Source organism: Arvicanthis niloticus, chromosome 12 (assembly GCF_011762505.2).
Source record: "Arvicanthis niloticus isolate mArvNil1 chromosome 12, mArvNil1.pat.X, whole genome shotgun sequence".
In the NCBI taxonomy this organism is placed as follows: domain Eukaryota; kingdom Metazoa; phylum Chordata; class Mammalia; order Rodentia; family Muridae; genus Arvicanthis; species Arvicanthis niloticus.
The window spans coordinates 17917189-17937721 of record NC_047669.1 but is presented as its reverse complement, the minus strand read 5'-3'; positions in this window follow the sequence as shown (position 1 = coordinate 17937721).

Genomic DNA, 20533 nt, shown 5'->3' with positions numbered 1-20533 from the left:
GTTGTGTTTCCTGTGGATTCTGAGCTAGGTTTATTGTGCAAGAGTCATGATCGGCAGATGGTTGGAAACCCTTCGGCCGCAGTTTAAAGACAAGAGAAAGCTGATGGCCTAATCAAGTGCTGGCGACTTGAATCCAGGGTCCCACTCCACAGCAGATGCTCTGGAGGGAATTCTGAGACATTTTTTCATTTCTATCTGGAGGTTTCCTTGAAGCTTTTACTTTCTCATCTGGAAGTTTTTGGAACAGGGCTGAAGAATGAGCATCCTGGGAGGATCTGGGAAAAGCAGACAGTCTATGAGAAGAAGACAAACGGGTTTTTTTTGGGGGGGGGGTGTTGTTTTTAAAAAAAAAAAAATAATGCGAAATCTCTGTTCTTTCACTCAGTTAGAATTTACAAAGGTCCAATTGCATTCTAGTTACTGAGAAAAAAAAAATCTAGAATCCCTGACCACAGCCCTCTCCCCACCCCTACCCCACTCCACCCCCGCCCCCAAGAGTTAACCCAGCCCATTGATAGAAACAAGACAGAGCAATGTGGAGTGCGTCATGGGAAATCAGAGACCATCCCACCTACTCCAAGACAAAGGCTCAAGCTATCCAATCTTCAAGCCTCCGCATTCTCATGCCCCAGCTCCAGTAGCGAGTCAGGAACCACATGGAGTTGTGCTTTCTGACCTTGTGAGTTTTAAAATCAAACGACCTCAGACTTATCACCGCAGGAATTCACTTAGTTTGTGTGTATAGTATCGACTGTATCTGCTAGTATATACAGTTTTCATTTAATTATAGAAAAATAAACTCAAAATGTAGCTCCCGATTTACAATTCAAAAATTCTGAGAACCACAGGGCAAAAATGTAGTAAGGGGCTTGTACGTGGTTAACTGCTTCCCCTGCTCTGCCTGTGTGTCCTGTGTGTGTGACTACACTGTCCAGCTCACCAGAGGCCCTTGGCTACTCTTCGAGAATACAGTGATTCCTCAGAGTGCTGTTTCCAAGCATCTGCTATGTCATGGTAAAAATTAAATTGTGTAGCTAGTGACATGACTCAGCTGCTAAATGAATGAATAAAAGAAATAAAAAAGGAAAGAAAAAGAATGTGACCGCTCCTAGGCATGGCAGAGAAGGTTTATTATAGACATGTGGAAGATTCCAGAGTGGACATAACCCTGAGCTGGGCCATTTAAGAGAGGGGTAAGGAAGGGGAGGGGAGAGTGAGAAGGAGAGGGAGAGGAGGAGGGGAGGGGAGAGAAAGAGGGAGATGGGGGAGGGGAGGGGAGGGAGGGGATGCTGCAGCCAGGAGGGCCAAAGGTACAAAGAGGACAGGAAACCAAAAGGATTGGATTAGTAGGAAAAAATAGCATAGCCCCCCTGGGTGGGAGAATTCAGGGTGTGGGCCAGGGTATGCCATCCAGGACAGCCTGTAACAGGTCAGGACTGAGGGATGCAGGGAGAATCTGGTGGCCAGGTCCACCTTGATATGTTAAATAGGCACCTCCTCCATTTGTCCTAGGCACCTGCCACCAAGGCTAAGGACAGGGAAAGAAGCCAGAGAAAAGGACAGTAGGACACCCATAGCAAAGTAAAGACAATGGTGCATAATAGGCCCTGCATAGCCATAGACAGCTCCCACAGTCATCAGCACATCAGCAGGCTCACTGCACTCTCATCTGCAACACGCCCTCTCCCCGAGTGTTTATAAAGCAAATACCAGATATCACAGATCATTACTTGGCATATAGCTACTACCTAGCTGGACATTTCTGGTAGATATAGGTATGTGTACAATAAAAATATTGCAAGTTGTAGCTTATGTCCTGGAGTTATTCAGAAAATGTAATCTCTATGTAGTTTTTAAAATATTTTACATAATCTAGGTGACAGGGGAGATGTATGTCCGTCAGTGTTTGTTGCGGTTTTATTTGAGGCAGCCCCAGATTTAACACAATTTAGGTGAAATGAGAGATGTATGTACAGAAATGTTTGCTATGGTTTTATTCGTGGCAGCCCCAGATGGAAAGCTAGGGAATGGAATCCAGGTTATAGACTAGCTGCTTGATACCGTGCCTTGTGTTCCTGAAGCCGGGAGCTCCAAAGTCATAAGGGAGTTGCTGCTCTGTTGTGGGGGTTTGGGAGGTCCCTGATGACAGAGCGTGGGACTCTAACTCTGTGGCTACACCCAGATGAGCCAAGGACACACAGACACACGCCCAGACACAGATACATACTCAGACACACAGACACACAAACACAGACACACAGACACACACACACACACGCTCCCCTACCTTTTCATTCTGAGATAATTTGACTTAACTGAGTAAATGTTCCTTGCAATACACACACATAGACACTCACGGACACACACACGCACAGTTACACACAGAGAAATACACACACCTTTACATACACACACACACACGGACACACACACACTCCCACCAATTCACAGACTGAACAGCCTAATAGGGGCTTGACTGTAGACTTCTGCAGATGGAAGTCAGTGTTACAGTTTAAGGCCCTGGTTTCAATTCTTAGCTTCCAAAACAACAACAACAAGAAGCAACCTAAGAGGTCTGGAATGCTCTGCGCTATAAGGTCTCATAGCTGGCTGTGATTGTTACTGGTGCTATACACTGCAGTTATGAGATGATACGGCACACATTCGGGCATCAGAGATGTTGCCACCCCTAAGGCTCCTGAGTGCAGCTTCCGTTGCCAGAGGCTTCCCATGTCCCAGCTCAACTCCTATGACACTTAGCTGACTTAGGGCCTTAGTTCCTGCACTTGGATTTCTGCAGGATTAGATATGTACACACACACACACACACACACACACACACACACAAAGCACACACACAGACACACACAGACACACAGACACACACACACACATGCTCTTCTACCTTTTTTATTCTGAGATAATTTGACTTAACTGAGTAAATGTTCCTTGCAACCAAAATAGCCTCAAGACAAAAGAGTTCATAATATAATGTTGAGTGGGGGAAAAAGAACATAGCATTTTAACTGTGTTGTATTTATAGCTGCAAGGGATAATGGCATTAAATCAAGTACTAAAAGAGAACAAAGAAAATGAAGGCAATTAATGTGTTAGGATGGTAAAATTATGGCTGGCTCTCCTTTTCCCATTTTTGCCACTGCTTTTTGTAGTGGAAGCCCTAAGATATATCCAAACCCTAAGACTTGGAGTTTAACCTGCCCTCTGGGAAGTACAGTGTCAAAGCCCCAAATGGGCCTTCTCTTTCCAGAGGTGCCTTATACAGGGAGGCCTTCCAGAACTATCCTTGTGTTTCTAAGATACGGGCATTGTTCGTCAGTATAGGATACATTATATTTAATTTTTTTCACTTACTAAAGAAAGTATTATTGATTACCACCAAGGATTTCTGATCAATTCTAGAAGACCTAAAGGGAGATATCAAATAATTTAGACAGTTTTTAATTCCATAAGGTGGTTAAGCACTGGTTTGTTTTGTTTTGTTTGGTGTTTGTAATGAACTTTCCCCCAAAGGAATCATCTTACCTTGATAATTATGAGTAACTGGAGGTTTTCAACATTTGTTAAATATGGTTAGTTTTTATGCTAAAAGTCAATATTTTGCTTAGTTATGTTGTAAAATAGACTCAAAGGTTATATAATATCTTCCCACAGAAAAGGTGATGTGTGAGCTCATTAGAAATGGCAGAAGCCCTCAGGTGGGGGGTCATGGGGAGTGGTTGCGGGGGGGGGGGGATGGGGGTCGTTGGTCCTAATTCCTTAGTCCAGCATACTCTCTAAGGATTCTCCTACAGTATTATGGTTTTGTACAAGAATAATGAGAAAATTATTGTTGCTGAGGGAATATCTATACTTTTTATAGAAAAAATAATCCCAACATATTTATAAAGTAACTGCCAGGCATATGCCTGTGATACCAGCTGGGTAGGCTGAGTCAGGTGGATCAAGGCTAGCCTAGGCTACATACTGAGACCTTGTCCGGGGAAGCATTATTCTCTGCCTTTTCCCATTGAAGCAGAGTCTTTCCCTGTACCTGAAGCTCACGTTCTTTAGCTGGGCTGGCAGCCTGCAAGCCTCAGCAACTCTCTTGTCACTGTCATCTCAGTACTGGGATTGCTGCGTGGGTGCCAGGATCTGTTTCTTGTGTGTGTGTGTGTGTGTGTGTGTGTGTGTGTGTGTGTTTTGTTTTGTTTTGTTTTGTTTTTCGAGACAGGGTTTCTCTGTGTAGCCCTGGCTCTTCTGGAACTCACTCTGTAGACCAGCCTGGCCTCAAACTCAGAAATCCTCCTGCCTCTGCCTCCCAAGTGCTGGGATTAAACGCATGCATAATCACTGCCCGGCGGGTGCTGGATCCGAACTCAGGGCCTCATGGTTGCACAGCAAGACTCTTAACCACTGAGCAATTTTCCCCCTTTAAGCCCCATTAAGCCAAATCTTCAGTGCAGCCAGAAACCCAGAGACAGCAATGGTTCATTCAGCTCTGAAATGACTGTCAGTAAAGATAAAAGACTGGCGATTGGAGCCCCCAGATGCTAGGGTTCAATGATGTGGCCAAGAATGAAAACTTTATCCACAAATCTCTTCCATAGAAAGAAGGGGATTCACGAGGTGGTGACCCAAGAATACACCATCAACATTCATCAGGATATGCATACAGAAGGTGTACAGAAGCATGCCACCACTCAAACACACTGGGACATTTTCTATGAATACCTCGGGTCTGCAGATGTGTGTGTAGATACCAGGCTCAGCTGAGCTAGCTGGGCTAAAGGAATAAAAAATGTCCCATACACCATTCATGTGTGCTTGTTCAAAAAACATAAGAATGAAGATCTAAGCAAGCACTGTGCACTGGTTACACAGCTACCTGTGACCATTTAAAAGAAGCAACCCACTTGTCTAAGTCAGCATTCATTGTCAACTTGGCACAGCCTGAGTCACCGGAGAGAAAACTCAAAATTAAGGAACTGCCTAGATCAGATTGGCCTAAGGGTATGCATGGGTAGGGGTGAGAGTGTCTAGATTACTCATTGATGGATACAGGAGGACTCAGCCCTCCAAGTACAGCACAGTTCTCTGGGCAGGCACTCCTAGGCTGTATAGGAAAACTAGAGACACGCGATGCTTTGAGTAACCCAGCCAGTAGCATTGCTCCGTTGTCTCTGCTTTGGGTTCCCATTTGCGATCCTGACCTAACTTCCTCCATGATGGAACTGTGAGCCAAATGAAACCTTTCCTCCCTAAGCTGCTTTAGGTCATAGTGTCTGCTTCATAGTGTTTGCCAAAGCAAAGATGAAAACTAGAACACAACTGATTATCAAATAGCTACTAAGTTTGTGTGTGTGTGTGTGTGTGTGTGTGTGTCTGCCCATGTACACACATACACAGAGGGCAGGAGGAAGGAGGAAAGAAGAGGGAGGGGAGAAGGAGGGAAAAAAGGAGGGAGGGAGGGAGGGAGGGAGAGAGGGAGGGAGGGAGGGAGGGAGAGAGGGAGGGAGGAAGGGAAAGATATCTTGCTACCTTGATTTACACTTTTGTTGTACTGTCTTATGTCATTTGGATTGGGACAGGCAGTTCTGGATAAGATTCGGTCTAAGGCCTGTATAACTACAACCTGACTCTGCCATTCTAAAGTTCCTGTGAGTAGCGGGTTTGCTTAGTTTTGTTTTGTCTGAGACAGAGCCCAACTCTCTAATCTACTCACTGTGCAGCCCAAGCTGACTCCAAGCTTACAGCGATCCTCTTTTCCTGTCCCCCCAGTGCCGGGGCTACAGGTATGTGTCTCTACCCCAGCTCCCGAGTCTGTTTTTAGACTACATGTAATAACATATATAATCACAGTTACAGTGTTAAAAGAGTGGTCTCCTCCAAAACGGAACCCTAATGGAAACACAAAGCGCCCCACCCACCAAAAAGAAAACACAGAAGGAATTTAAAGACCAAAGGGATTGCATGCTAACCTTTAGTAGAATTCCCAGCATTGTGAACTAGTCAGTAGAGAAAAATTCCAAACATCTTACATGGACAGCCACCAACTCTACCTGCTTGCCATCCAAGCCTTCTGTTTCCCACCTATCCCAAAATGACTGCTAGTGTTCTGAGTCAGGTCCATCTCTAGGAGGTGACAAATGGGCTCAGGACTTCCCTGGCCAGCTTGGGTAGAACTGGAAAAAGGAGGTGGCTATTCTTTGCCAGGGCATTATAGCTGTGACTAAATGGGTGTTTCTTCCTTGCATGCAGCCTGATCTGAAACAAAGGCTAGTGTACAAACCACTGAGTCAAAGGACTCCCTGCATCCTCTCTCCAAACTGAGGGAGTGGCTGGTGATGCTCAGGACCAACCCATTGGAAGATGCAATGGGAACCTACAAACTGAAGCTGATGTAATGCATTTTTTCTTAGAGGCTTTTTGTCAACAGATGATGATATGTGTTGGAAGCAGCCTAGATGAGTCACTTTTACAAAATCCTAATAATTGCATTGGAAGGCTGGAAGCTGACGTCGTCCACATTTTGTTAAGTCTCGGCTTGGAGGACAAACACCTCAGGAAGCATCTACCTGTTGCCCTGGGAACTTTCCAGGGCTTCCTTCTTTTGATTTCTTTCTTACCACTTCTCATAAGCCTTGGCTGTCATGTTATGATTTGTTTACACATTTATTGTTCACGTCTTCTACTGGAACACGGCTTCTGAAAGCAGCAACCCCAGTTTTCTTTACTCTCGTAATCTCAGTGCCTGGGACCACGACACTGAGTGATGTTTATTGAATGAATGAGTGAATGGACAAATGGATGAGCAGATGCAGAGGCTTTAGAGATGTCCCACGACCCAGAGCAAAGTCAGTGACAGAAGTGAAAGACGGAGCCTCGATATGAAATGTCTGTATCCACTTGCCTAGACATGTTCAGCTGCGAGAGCTTCCCAGTGTCTATTTCTGGTATGTTCCCTCAACTGACCACTGGAAAATTACCATCTCCCTCACACGCACACTCACTTTCTAAATGCAGAAACTGGTGCTCAGACTTCAGCAGAACTAGGCTGCTCGTCATAGTTTACAACTTGAACCTGGACCCTGGCTTCTACTAAAGAAGTGCTTTGCTCATAGGATGATAGGGATTTTCTTTTATAAAAAAGAATAGTTTTGTTTTTCCTTTCCCCCACAACCAAAACAAAATATAAAATAAAACATAATTATGAAACAATTTGTATTCATGAGACAAAAAGATAACTTGATAAGAAAGTCAATTTTGTGTCTGACAAATCAATGCTCCCTACACTCAGTCTCTGAGATAATTGCTGAGAAGCTGTCTTAGGGTCTCTAGTGCTGAAATAAAACACTTGACCAAAAGCAACTTCAGAAACCTGTTTTGAAATATAAGAAAAAAAGTATAGTTCATTAGTTAAAGAAGAACCTTTTAAAAAAATCTAACAAAAAACACAAGCTATTCTTTTTGTCATAATTAATTTTACTGCTAACAGTGGGGGTGGGGAGAAGGAAGGGATGGATCATTACATCCTTCTATGGGAAGAGTGATTCATCACTAACAACCATTTTAGAACTTGTCTCAGACCTCTAATAAGTCTTTTGGGTTTTTTCCAAGACAGGGTTTCTTTGTGTAGTCAAGACTATCCCGGAACTCACTCTGTAACCCAGGCTGGCCTCAGACTTAGAGATCTGCCTGTCTCTGCCTCCCGAGTGCTGGGACTAAAAGCATACCTGGTAGCAACAAGTCTTTTCATTAACTAATATTTATTTACTGCATTGCCAAAGCCCTATTATAGCATGTTGAAGACAGTCATCCCCTGCCAGGCTTTTTGGCCCACACCTTTAATCCCAGTACTTGGGAGGCAGAGACAGGCAGCTCTCTGTGAGTTGGAGACTAGTCAGGTGTACATAGCAAGTTCCAGAACAGCCAGGGCAGTTACACGGAGAAACCCTGTTGTGAGCACCATGGTCCCTGAAAAAAGATAGTAATCGCCAGATGTTGCTCACACAGTATAATCCCAGCATAAGGCTAAGGCAAGGGAATTGGAAATTCTGGGCTGTTCAGGAAAACCTTACTTTAGAAAAACAAAGCAAAGCAAACACCACCAACAAAAAACTCAGACTCAACTAATAGGCACCCTATGAGGTGTGTCTCAACATAAAAGGCCACTATTTCCTAAATGTTAATTAGAAGAAATCACAGAGAAAAGCAATTAAAATGAAGAATAACAATCACATTCAAATAACAAAAAATGGGAAGGAAACAAGCACAACTCTAAAAATAGAATCTATAGAACATTCCAGAAAAGACTGCATTAAATTACTCAGTTCAATATAACCAAGTATGGGGGTTTTCTGCCTAAGGGACAGTGGTTTCAGCTTTCTGCTGTGAGGATTGTTTTGACTCATTATCTGAATTATGCCTACAAACCCCAACACCCATGTTAGGTTGGCAGGAAGGCAGCTGGCTCTTGTTTTCAGAATTACCACCTCCCAAAATAAACCCATGTATATATGTCAGCTCCAAGTTATTCCCCTAAATTAGTTACGGATGGCTCAGTGTGGAATGCTTACAGAAGGCCCCAGGTAGGATCTCCAGCACTGGGGTGGGGAGATGGGGGATATCATTTTGGGCTGGGGATGTAAATTAATGATCGAGGACATGCTTGCCTACCATGTGTAAGACCTGGGGTCTTTTACCTCAAATGGTTTATCTTCTTGATTCCTTTTTGTATAATAACAGATGTTTTGATACAAATTTAACTTATATGTTTTTTTTTCCCCTGCAGTAAGGGTAGAGTTTCCCAAGTGTTTTGGATTCTAGAGATGTACTCAGATATCATGCTAATTTATTTTAGTTTGGGGACTTAGGAGGTGAAATACAAAAAAATTCATTTCAGTATCTCGTTTCTTTTTAAAAAAATATTTATACTTCCTTATTTCTAATTTTTATTAATTGTTCTTTGACAGTTTTACACATGCATATAACACATTCTGTCCTCTATCACCCACCGCTCTCTGCCATTTCCCAGGACTGCCTATGCTCTTCCTCTCCTCTCTACAGATCTTTCTTACATACACGTTTAGATGGCAGTTAGACACAATGTTGCACAGTAGCAGTAAGTCTCCCACCCCCCACCTCCCTTATCCCGTATCCCCTCCCCCTCCCCCAACCCCACTTCCCCTCTCACCTTGGGCTTACCACATCCCCAGGTTTACAGAACCCACCGAGAAAGTCCCAATCAATGAGTGGTTGATGAACACAGCAGCCATGCCACTACTGTAAAGGTAGGCACACCTTACTTGTAAGTTGGTTTTGTAGTTTGTAGGTTTCACCGCTGGGTAAAACCATCATTGTCGTCCCTCCCCCGGCAGCCTGCACAGCACCTTCCAGCACTTTGAAAGCTCATGAGCAAGGAAGAAATTTCTAGTTTAGTCAGCTTGCTTTCTCTCTGCCTCAAAACAGAGGTGTGTGGTGTCATCAGCATCAGGACCTTACCCTCTAGTTCTATAAGTAAGCAAGAGGACTGAAGAGAGTCCTATTGTTCTGAAGACCCCTGCAGCCCCCCTGGCCAACTCCTATGGCAGTAACTAACCCATTCCTAGAAGGGGCTGAGTGCAAAAAGTTCAAGTCTAATGTCTGTGGAAATCCAGCAATTTTGTCAAGAGAGCAAAATACAAATGATCGAAGTGCAAGTACTGGGCTGGAGAAACAGCTCAGTGGTTTAGGGCACTGGCTGCTCTTCCAGAGGTCCTGAGTTCAATTCCCAGCAACCACATGGTGACTCACAACTATCTGTAATGGGATCTGATGCCCTCTTCTGGTGTGTCTGAAGACAGCTACAGTGTACTCATATAAATAAGATAAATCTTTTTTTAAAAATGGTCAAAGAGAATGAAGAAATGAAAACAGAAAGGAAGGACAAGAAGGAGGAAGGAAAGAGGAAGGGAAAGGGTGAGGGGAAGGGACAAAGGAAGGGACAGAGGAGGGGACAGAAGGAGGAAGGGCATGAAAGAGCAAGTTTCAATACTCCACAGATGCTGCTCTGACATTCTGCTCTTAGAAGAATTGATCTGGACCCAGCTGGGTTTGCTCGTCATCTAAAGGAAAAGGCAAACAAACCAACCACAACAACACAGGACTCGAAGATCATGTATGATTAGAAAGCTGTAATCAGGGCAGAAGAGGGCATTGTGGGATAAGGTGGGCAAGGATTCCTCCAGAAACAAATCCAAGGCTGTATTTACAAGAAAAGCAGGAGAAAGATTGCCTCAGGACAGGACTCAAGTGTGTGGGCCTGTGGAACAGCAGTGGGAGACAGAGGAAGGGCTAGGTGGCCAAGAGTCAGATGGTAAACAGATAGGTGGTGCCATAGATAGATAGATAGAGAGATAGAGATAGATAGATAGATAGATAGATAGATAGATAGATAGATAGATAAGTAGATGATAAATGATATATAGGTGATAGAAGATAGATTGATCAATTGATAGTAGATCAATAGATAGACAAATAGATGAATGATAGATGGATAGATAGATGATTATATGGATAGGTAGATAGATAGATAGATAGATAGATAGATAGATAGATAGATAGATAGAATCACCACAGACTACAAAAAGGAGTTCAGGTTTCAATCTGAAGGTAGAGAGTGGTTGAAGGACTTAAATCTCAAAAAAGATTAATTAGGATTGAAAAACCAGACATACTAATTTATGGATTTACTTTGAAAAATAGGAAAAAAAAAAAAACCATTCCTACTCAGCAGGTCAGAGGCTGCTGTCCTCTGGAAAGCAAATGCTTGCCCTCAGGGTGGCCCAGGGACTGATGCCAGAGTCTGAAGAGGAAAGGTTGGTGGTGCTCAGAAGACAAGAAGTCACCTCATTCGCCACACACTGAGGAGCCACTCACCACTTGGCCAGACACTGATGTGTTATAGTGGGGACCTGAAAAAGCAAAGGCAGACATAGGAGATTCTCAGGAGACAGAGTCATGTGGATTTAGTGATGAACTGTGTGTGGGAAGTGACAGGGATTAGGAGTCTGAAATGTCAACTTGCCACCAATCACAAATGGGATTTCAAAGAATGCAGGCATTTATGTGAGAGGTAGCTAGTTGAGACTGGCTTTGGACACATTGCAGGATACTGCTGGTGAATAAAGATTGCTTATAGCCATCACGCTGAGACTCAGCCCCTTGCAGTTCCCAAAGGAACAACCCTCTCAGACATCACTAATTCAAATTTTGCCTGTGTGGGTCTAGATGACATGGCTTCTCAATGCTACCTAATGGTTTCAATTTTCCCGTTGATTATACCTAGTCCTCACTTCCTGTCCAACTGTTAGGGGAAGGACGGTGTCTTCCTAAAAGATACATTGCAGCCCCAATCCTCAGCTCCTGTGAAGGTGACCTTACTGGGGTCTTGGAATACTGAATCAGGTTGCAATGAGGACATTAGACTATGCCCTAGTTCCATCTGACTGATATCCTTGTAAAAGGAGAAAACACCACAAAAAGCCAGAAACACACACAGAGAATTTTACAGAACAAAGGCAGAGATTAGGACAGGGCATCTGTGAGTTAAGAAAAGACAGTTGTGGTCACCACCAGAAGAAGCTGGGAGGAAACAACAAGTCCAATCATGGTGACACTTATCAGCACTTGGGTGTCTAGGACATAAAGATTTCCAAAGATTTAAGGCCAACCAGATCTACACAGTGAGTTCCAGAACAGCTTGGGTTATATAGTAAGACTTCTCAAAAACCAAAACCAAACCAAAACAAAAATTCCATCCAGGAGTGTGGCCTACCTGCAACCTTGATTTCAGAAAAGTGTTCAGAACTGAGAGAAAGTATGTGTGGTTTAAAAATAATATTTGATATATAATATTTGATCATTTATATGTACTTGATAAGTACATAGATATATAAAGTTGATATATGCAAACGTATTTATTTATATATTGTATATTTTATATATTGTATATAATTTATTGTATAATATAAATATATATTTATGTATTTATTAATGTGCATACAACATATACAATATTTTTATATTGTATATATAAAAATATAAATTTGATAATATACAGTAGTATTTGATGATGTTGCTATTTTTATTTTTATTTTTTTGTTTTTTATTTTTTCTTATGATGTTGCTATTATCATTATATCATTTCTCCCTTCCCTTTGTGCATGTGTGCATGTGTGCATGTGTGTGTATGTATGTATGTATGTGTGTGTGTGCATGTGTGTATATGTATGTATGTGTGTGCATGTGTGTATGTATGTATGTGTGTGCATGTGTGTGTATGTATGTGTGTGTGTGAATGTGTATGTATGTATGTGTGTGCATGTGTGTGTATGTATGTGTGTGTGCATGTGTGTATGTATGTATGTATGTGTGTGCATGTGTGTATGTATGTATGTGTGTATGTGCATGTGTGTGTATGTATATATGTATGTGCGTGCATGTGTGTGTATGTATATATGTGTGTGTGTGCACATGTGTGTATGTATGTATGTATGTATGTGTGTACATGTGTGTATGTATGTATGTGTGTATGTGCATGTGTGTGTATGTATGTATGTGTGTGCATGTGTGTATGTATATATGTGTGTGCATGTGTGTATGTATGTATGTATGTATGTGTATGCATGTGTGTTTTCAGAGCTGAGCATTTGTGATTGAATAACAGCTGACATGAAGAAGACCCAGAGAAGAGTATACTCCTACTCTCAGCACTCCTTAGTTGCCTGCAGTTCTTTGGGTAGGCTTCCCCCGTCCTTTAGCATTCTCTACTGCTGTTGGCGATGTTGTTCAGCTCATGTTGAGGCATCCATGTTGGTGAGACTTCACAGGCACAGCTTCTGATTCTTTTAGAAACAACTGATCAAAACTTATGTTTCTTGACCTGTAATAAGTTTGTTGTCTGTTGCCACCTCAGGGACCCGAAATTTTTCCTGTCTTTAATTGTCTATAATTGTGTTTTTGTCTATAATTGGTGGACAAAATGAAGTGAATCAAGATCCTTGGATAAGAACAGTATTTTATACACCTTGTAGGAAATTATTTGATATGGCGGATAAATGTTTCTTAAATAGCAAACCAAACAACCAGTCAAATAAACAAACAAAAGACAGAACCAAAGTTCTTAATGAAATTTAGAGACTGACAGGAACTTACCAGATGGCAACAACTGTAAAGGAATGTATGTAGGTGCCGATGAAGGAGGTTTTGTCTTAAGGTACACCAGGACGGGGACAGAAACAATAAAGGAAGCAACCCTGGGAGGCCAGGAGACAGCTCAGTTTCTTAGCAGCTCTGCACATGGCTCATAGATAAACTGTCAGTTGCTGTTTGTGAGGACAGCATAGGAAATTAAACATAGGGCAGTGCCAAGATGAGAAGGGCAGACAATGTTTGGAAGACATGTGGAACACTGGGGCTGACCATTAGTACGCTAGAAAATAGCGCCGCTCTGTTTTTGTTTTGAGACAGGGTGTCTCTATGTAGCACAGTCTGTCCTGGAACTCTCTGTGTAGATGAGGCTAGCTTCAAATTCACAGGGACCTATCTGTCTCTGCCTCCTGAGTGCTGGGATTAAAGGCATGCACCTTAAAATATGTGCAGTGTGTGTGTATGTGTGTCTGGGTGTCTGTGTCTGGGTGTGTGTCTGTGTATTTGTATGTCTCTGTGTGTCTACATGCCTGTTCAATTGTGCATGCATGTGTGCACGTGTGTGTGCATGTGGATGTGGATGTGTGTGTGCGTGTGTGTGTGTCTGGTGTCTGTGTATATGGGCATATGCATGCATGTGCCAAAGGAGGCCAGCAGATGGCATCAGATGTTCTGGTGTTGGAGTTAACAGGCTATTGTGAGCCACTTGATATGGGGGCTAGAAACTGATTCTGGTCCTCTGGAAGAGCGGCAAGTACTCTTAGCTACTGAGCCATCTCTTTAGCCCTAGAATTCAGTTTTCTGTCACTTCTAAATGTTCCCCATCATTGACCACTCCTGGACCTCCCATTAAATCCTCCAAATAAAAGGCTAATACTTAGTAGAGGCTGACATGACTCACGTGACCCCATGACTCACGTGACCCCATATTTATATGATGATCACTCTCTATCTGATTGGTTGATGCCCGTGCATACTACTTTTGTTACCAAGAACTCCTCACAGTATCCAGTAGAAACAGTTTGGTGTTAAGGAATGGAGCCAGAATGTGTAGCAGAAAGGGCAGAAGAACATGGAGATATCTCAGGATGATAGTAGGGACAGAGGCTATAGTCCAAGGTGCATTGAGGTTGATGAGATGGCAAGTCTAGTGAGGAAACCTCCCTGAAGAATGAAAGAACTTATCTCCCACACCACCTGACTTCTAAGACCTGGCCAGCCTGACCTAATTGGCTCCAGTTGTCCCAGGAAGGAAGGGCTTGGCTGGGTCCCAGAGCCTGGAAAGATTGAAAGAAGAGGTTGAGTGAGAGCAGTGAGAGAGCCAAAACATCTGTGGTTAAATTCTGCTTCAAGCTATTAGAGCATTGATTTAATTGAATTATATTCTAATTCTTCACGGAATGTAATTTCACACTTGGTGCTAACTTGAGGCTCAGTTCTTCTGAAAGGCGGCAGATGGACTTGCCATTAACCGGCACAGCTGAACAGTGCTAAGGAGATGTTAGTGATGTGTCTTCCACACAAGTGTGAGGACCTGAGTGTGGATGCCTGGCATCCATTGATGATAGCAGCTAGTGTCTGTAACCCAGCACTGGGATGGTGAGTTGAGGCAGGCAGATTCCTGGAGCTCATCCGCCAGCCAGCTTAGCATACCCAACGAGCTGCAGGATCAGTGAGAGACCACATCTTAGTGTTACCATTTCTATGATAAAACAGAAGACTAAAAGCAACTTGGGGAGGGAAGGATTTATTTTGTTCATGTCTACAGTCACAATCTACTGATGGATGCCAAGACAGAAACCAAAACCAGTTAGGAACCTGGGAGCAGCTGATGCAGAGCTATAGAGGGGTGCTGCTTACTGGCTTGCTCCTCTTGGCTTGCTCAGCCTGCTTTCTTACAGACCCCAGGACCACCATCCCAGAGATGGCACCACCCACCATAGGCTGGGCCCTCTCCCATCAATTACTAATTAAGAAAATGCCCATAGGCTTCCGGTCAAGTTTGATCCTATGGAAACATTGTCTCAATTTAGATAACCTCCTGTCAAGTGACTTTAGCTTGTATCCAGTTGACAGACCATGTCTTAAAAGGTAAGGTGGGAAGTGATTGAGAAAGATGACCAGTGTCAACTTCTGGCCTCCACAGGCATCATACATGTATACACTTAAATGTTCATACATACGGACATTCATACATATACTATATACCTACACACACATGCATACACAAATGTTTGTCAGAGTATTAGGGGTGTGTTAGACTTTTATAAAATTAAGGCAGAATTAATATTGACTACATGTCTATCTTGGACAGAGTTAGGCTTCCAAGTAGGAAAACAATTAATGACAGACAGCTAGGAGAAATAATCTAATTGATTGCCTATGAGACAATAGTACAGGCTCCATGTTAAAATCATATGGAGGAAAAGTTGGTTTTCACATGGGGTTCTTTTTCAGGAGAGGTGCTAGATATTAAACCCAGGGGGTTGTGGATACTAAGCATTCATTCTACTACCAATACACACCTTCAGCCTCTTTTGGCTTCACTTTTCATTTAAGACACCACAACACTACCAAATACGACAAACAATAAAAGGTCAGTTCTTTTGTGCCCTGGAATGTTCTAGATCAGAGATATGAAAGAGAAGTATTGGAAGCTATTATGGAGAAAGGCTGTTGGTATAATTTATTCATTTATTTCCCAATTCACCCAATGCTTGCTGAGGATTTCTATGGCAGACGTCATGGTCATGAAGCTTGCCCACTAGAGAATAATAAAAGACAAAAAGGCCATTGTGAGAGCAACGGACTCCAAAGGAATGCTAGTACATGAAGGGAAGAAAATCAACAGTTCCTGGTGATCTCACAGAGACAGAACCAGCTTTGCTTCCCTGGAGGCACAGAAAGAAGTAACGTTTGAATGGGGGTGACCTGAGGGTAGGATCTGGGGATAACATTTCACACAAACTAGTAGTGTGCTCCTTCATGAAAAAGCGATGGCACAGAATTTCCCATTCTTGTTATTTTAGGTTTGGAACTCATTCTATAAAGGTCTTATTTGACAGACAACACACACACACACACACACACACACACACACACACACGCACGCACGCACGCACGCACGAACGCAAGTGCGCCAGTTACTTTTGTGTCTCTCCCATCTTTGCTTCTGTGCTTGATGAAAGCCAGGTTGCTATTTTTACAAGTGTATTTTCTTTCTTATGCTAACCAGGTGGGATTTTTTTCCGTTTATTTGTTTTGAGAAGTGGGGGTCTTACTTCGTAACCCAGGCTGGCCTAGAGCTCCCTGGATTAAGTGGTCCTAACATCTCAGCTTAAGTATCTATCACATCTGGCTGTATCAGGTGTTATTTAAATAATTCTATGCTCTATATTCAATGGAAGGCCTTCTATATTTGGGGGTACAGTGGAACCTTTTAAAAGATAGTGTAACTAGTGCAAAGAACATAGGGAAAGGAAGTGTACATGAAAAGAAGTCTTTGATGGTTAAACATCAAACAAAGGAGAGAGAAAGAGAAAAACAGGAAGTTGGGTGGGTAGAGGGTTGAGGGTGGACCTGGAAGGAGTTGGGGGATGGAGAGATAGATATGATCAACATACATTATCAAAATTAATAAAACTATCATTTCAGAGAAGAAGAAATTAATCTAGAGAGACAGATGATGCCAATTTGTAAAGGCTCATGGAGCCTTGACTTTAGCCTACGTGATGAATAGCATATATATAGCATATATATATGCATGTATATATACATGTATGTATGTATATATATTCATGTATATATACATGCATATATATATATATATATATATATATATATATATATATATATTCATGTAGACCAGGCTGGCCTCGAACTCAGAAATCTGCCTGCCTCTGCCTCCCAAGTGCTGGGATTAAAGGCATGCGCCACCACCGCCCGGCGATGAATAGCCTTTAAATGCTTAGTTCTTTAAGCAAATAGAAGAGAGAGGCACACAGAGGCACTGTTTGTCCTGATCTTAACACTGCGCATGACAAGGCCATTAACCTATCGAAATCATTTTGCAACCCAATTTCTTGGAAAGTATGAGAATAGTGTAAAGACAGATGGACAGAGAAGCAGTGTCCAGGCATCACAAATAGTCGGACAAAAGAATAAAATTCCATATATGAGGCATCTCCAAGTAGGACAACATAGTAGAACAAACATAGTAGAAAAGACTTCCTGCTGTAAATAACGACTATACAGGCTTCAAAACATTTAGTGTGCTCCATGAAATATTTATACCCACATCCATCACATGTAGTCTGGGATTTGCTGCTACTTAATCTTATTTACATCTTATTGTATGTGCACACATACACGTATGCCATACATGTGTGTGGAGGTCAGAGAACAACCAGTGGGAGTCAGTTCTCTCCATGTGGTTCTCTGGAGTCAACTCTGGTCACCAGGCTTGGTGACAAGTGCCTTAACTCACTGAGCCACCTCACCAGTCTTGTAACTTTTGTGTGATTAGGTGGAGACGGTGCTGGGGATGAAACCCAGGATCTGGTCTGTGATCAGAGTATGCGCTCCCTCCAGCAGCACCCCAGCCTCTGTATTTGAAAGCAAAGTCTGCTCCTTATCCCATTAAGAGTTCATAGAATAATCAATTGCAACTGAATCTGGCTAAATTGACAACAACGAAATTACAATATATTTGTCTGTTTTTTATTTTCTTCAATAATTTACAAACCAAGCCTGTGAACAATTGTGAAAACTTTCAATCACAAAACAAACAAACAAGCACACGCTGGAATGGTTTCTAGCCAGCACAAGATAAACTCAGAATTTAGCCAAAGCACGAATTCACATCTCTTGCTAACCACTCCCTAAATCGCAGCTTATTCTGACTCCAGTTTTGGTCTCACAGGCTTTGAAAGGGACTACTTGTCCAGATTCTTTGCATGTAACTCATTTTTAAAGCATCTGGAGACTAGTGAAAGCTCTGTGTCCTGAGAAGGGCCTGTGCTCTATCTCAGAGGAGCTGTCCCGGTCACTCCCAAGCTTCTGCCTATCTGTCTTGGAATAGCAACAGAAGAGAGTTTCAGGGACGCACTTCAAAGCTATTTTTCAAGCAGAGAATAGTTAATCTTTGTTCTTGGCACCCTTTGGGGCTCTGTCTGCCTTTCTAAGACTTTTTATATTTTGATCAGATAATGTTGCCCCTGTAAAATCTGTGATCTTCCTGCCCAGGGAAGAATTACCTGAAAAGAAAAAGGACACTCTGCTAATCCTGGCAAGCAGCCAATGCTGATTCAATGGTCATTAAGTCATAACCTCTGGGTATTTTCCAGAGGTTGGGGTGGGGCACGCTCATTGACCTGCAGTAGATAGCTTACCCTGGCAGGTTGGAAGCAGCTGCTGAAGCCATTTCCAGCTTTAGAATTTAAAATCCTGCTCTGGATGGGAACTCAAACACTGTTGGCCTTAGTAGTCCATCAGAGGGACAGAAAGCCAACTAAGGTGCGTTCTGAGGGTGCACTGAAAGCATCTTTCTTTCCCTCCCATAGCTGCGTTGGGTCAGGCAATCACCATAAAATGTTTAAACAAGAACAAAAATGGGGGCTGGAGAGATGGCTCAGTGGTTAAGAGCACCGCCTGTTCTTCTAGAGGTCCTAAGTTCAATTCCCAGCAACCACATGGAGGCTCACAACTATCTGTAATGGGGTCTGATGCCTGAAGGTATCCATGCAGATAGAGCACTCATATATGTTAAATAAATAAAGAATAAATCTCGAAGAGACAACTCCTTAGACAATTGTCCTATCCTGGCAGACACTTTTGTTCAATGTTTATTTTTAAATTACATTTTAGCATGTATGTGTGTGTGTGTGTGTGTGTGTGTGTGTGTGTACATGTATATGTGTAGAGGTCAGAGGACAACTTGTGGGAGTTGGTTCTCTCCTTTTACTGTGTGGGTCCCAGGGAATCCACCTCAGGTCAGTTTTGACAGCAGACACTTTGCCTGCTGAACCATCTCACCTGCCCCAATTCCTTTAAAATGATGCTCGTAATTTGCCTTGAGCTTAAAAGCTACTTTCAGAAACAGAATCCAAACTGGAAGATTCCATCTCACAGCAGTCAAGCAGGAAATGCAGCACAGAGGCTCTCAAAGGTGGTGCTTGTGCTGTTTGCGCCAGGTGACCTCCTCTGGAGGCTAGCCTCAGGAAAGTACCCCCGGGGAGAGAGCTTCGGTCTGGAGGCGTTTAGAGGTCTTTTGGCTACAACGAGGTATAAAGTGAGTTGACTGTTCTAAAATATGAGAAGAACCTATTCTGGTATTCAAAAGCTTGCATCCAAACTCCCGTGCTGGGCTTCTGTCTAAGGAATTTTCCTCTGTATTCATTTATTTATGGAATCAAGCATAGAGAAGAATGAAGCAAAAGTCTAACTTTGACGAGGGAAACATTTTCCAAGGCTCCTCAGAGAACCCACCTTCTAACCCAGCGTCTTTGAGCTTATTGCAGTAAAGCACGTTGTGTCAAGCTGTGGCCACCCTGTTCATTAGAGGGCTCCATTTCTCCAAGCAAGGGCGATGCCCAATTATGAGCCCAGTCACAGTTCAGTTTGGCCAAGCAGGAACAAAGCGAATGACCCAATAATTATGTGCATGAAGGAAAGTCTTGAGTCTTCTCTTCAAAACAAGATTATCAGTGCTGAGCTAGGCTCTGACAGAAGCAAAGTGAGAAGAGGCAGCATGTTGCTTCCCTGGGCTCAAAACGCCTCTGCTTTAGACCTGGCTGCCAGGCTCTACCAGGATCTACTGGAAGGGCACAGCAAAGGAGGGAGGATGAAACATCTGACTGGGAACAGAGGTGGGCCTCAAGCCAAGGACGGCTCTCAGAGCTTTGCCTCAGAAATCCCAGGAGAGCACATTCAGCAATCTGAGCGGCCAAGCTGTTTCCCTCCTCACCTTCCCGTGCACTTCCCCTCCACTATCTCCACCAGCATCCCGGGCTTTACTGAGGCCTTCCTCTGGCAGGAACTCAGCCAGGGGCCAGCCTGGAAAATCTGAACAGTTTCAGGAAACCTGACGCTGCTGTTCCCAGGAGCAGAGTCCTACAGACACCGAGCAGTATTGTCTTCTAGGCACAAAGGTAGAAGACTCTCGTTTGAGTGAGATTACTCCTTAAAAATAGAGTCAAACTTTGGCCTCCCCTCCCCAGCAAACAGAAGTTGCTGGGAATCGTCTCTGTCTAGGCTGAGTCAGAGCCAGGAGAAGGAGGAAGTTGTGGAATCTCTAGTGGCCAGATAGACATTTCATACGGGTGGGTATCCCTGGGACAATCTTCCT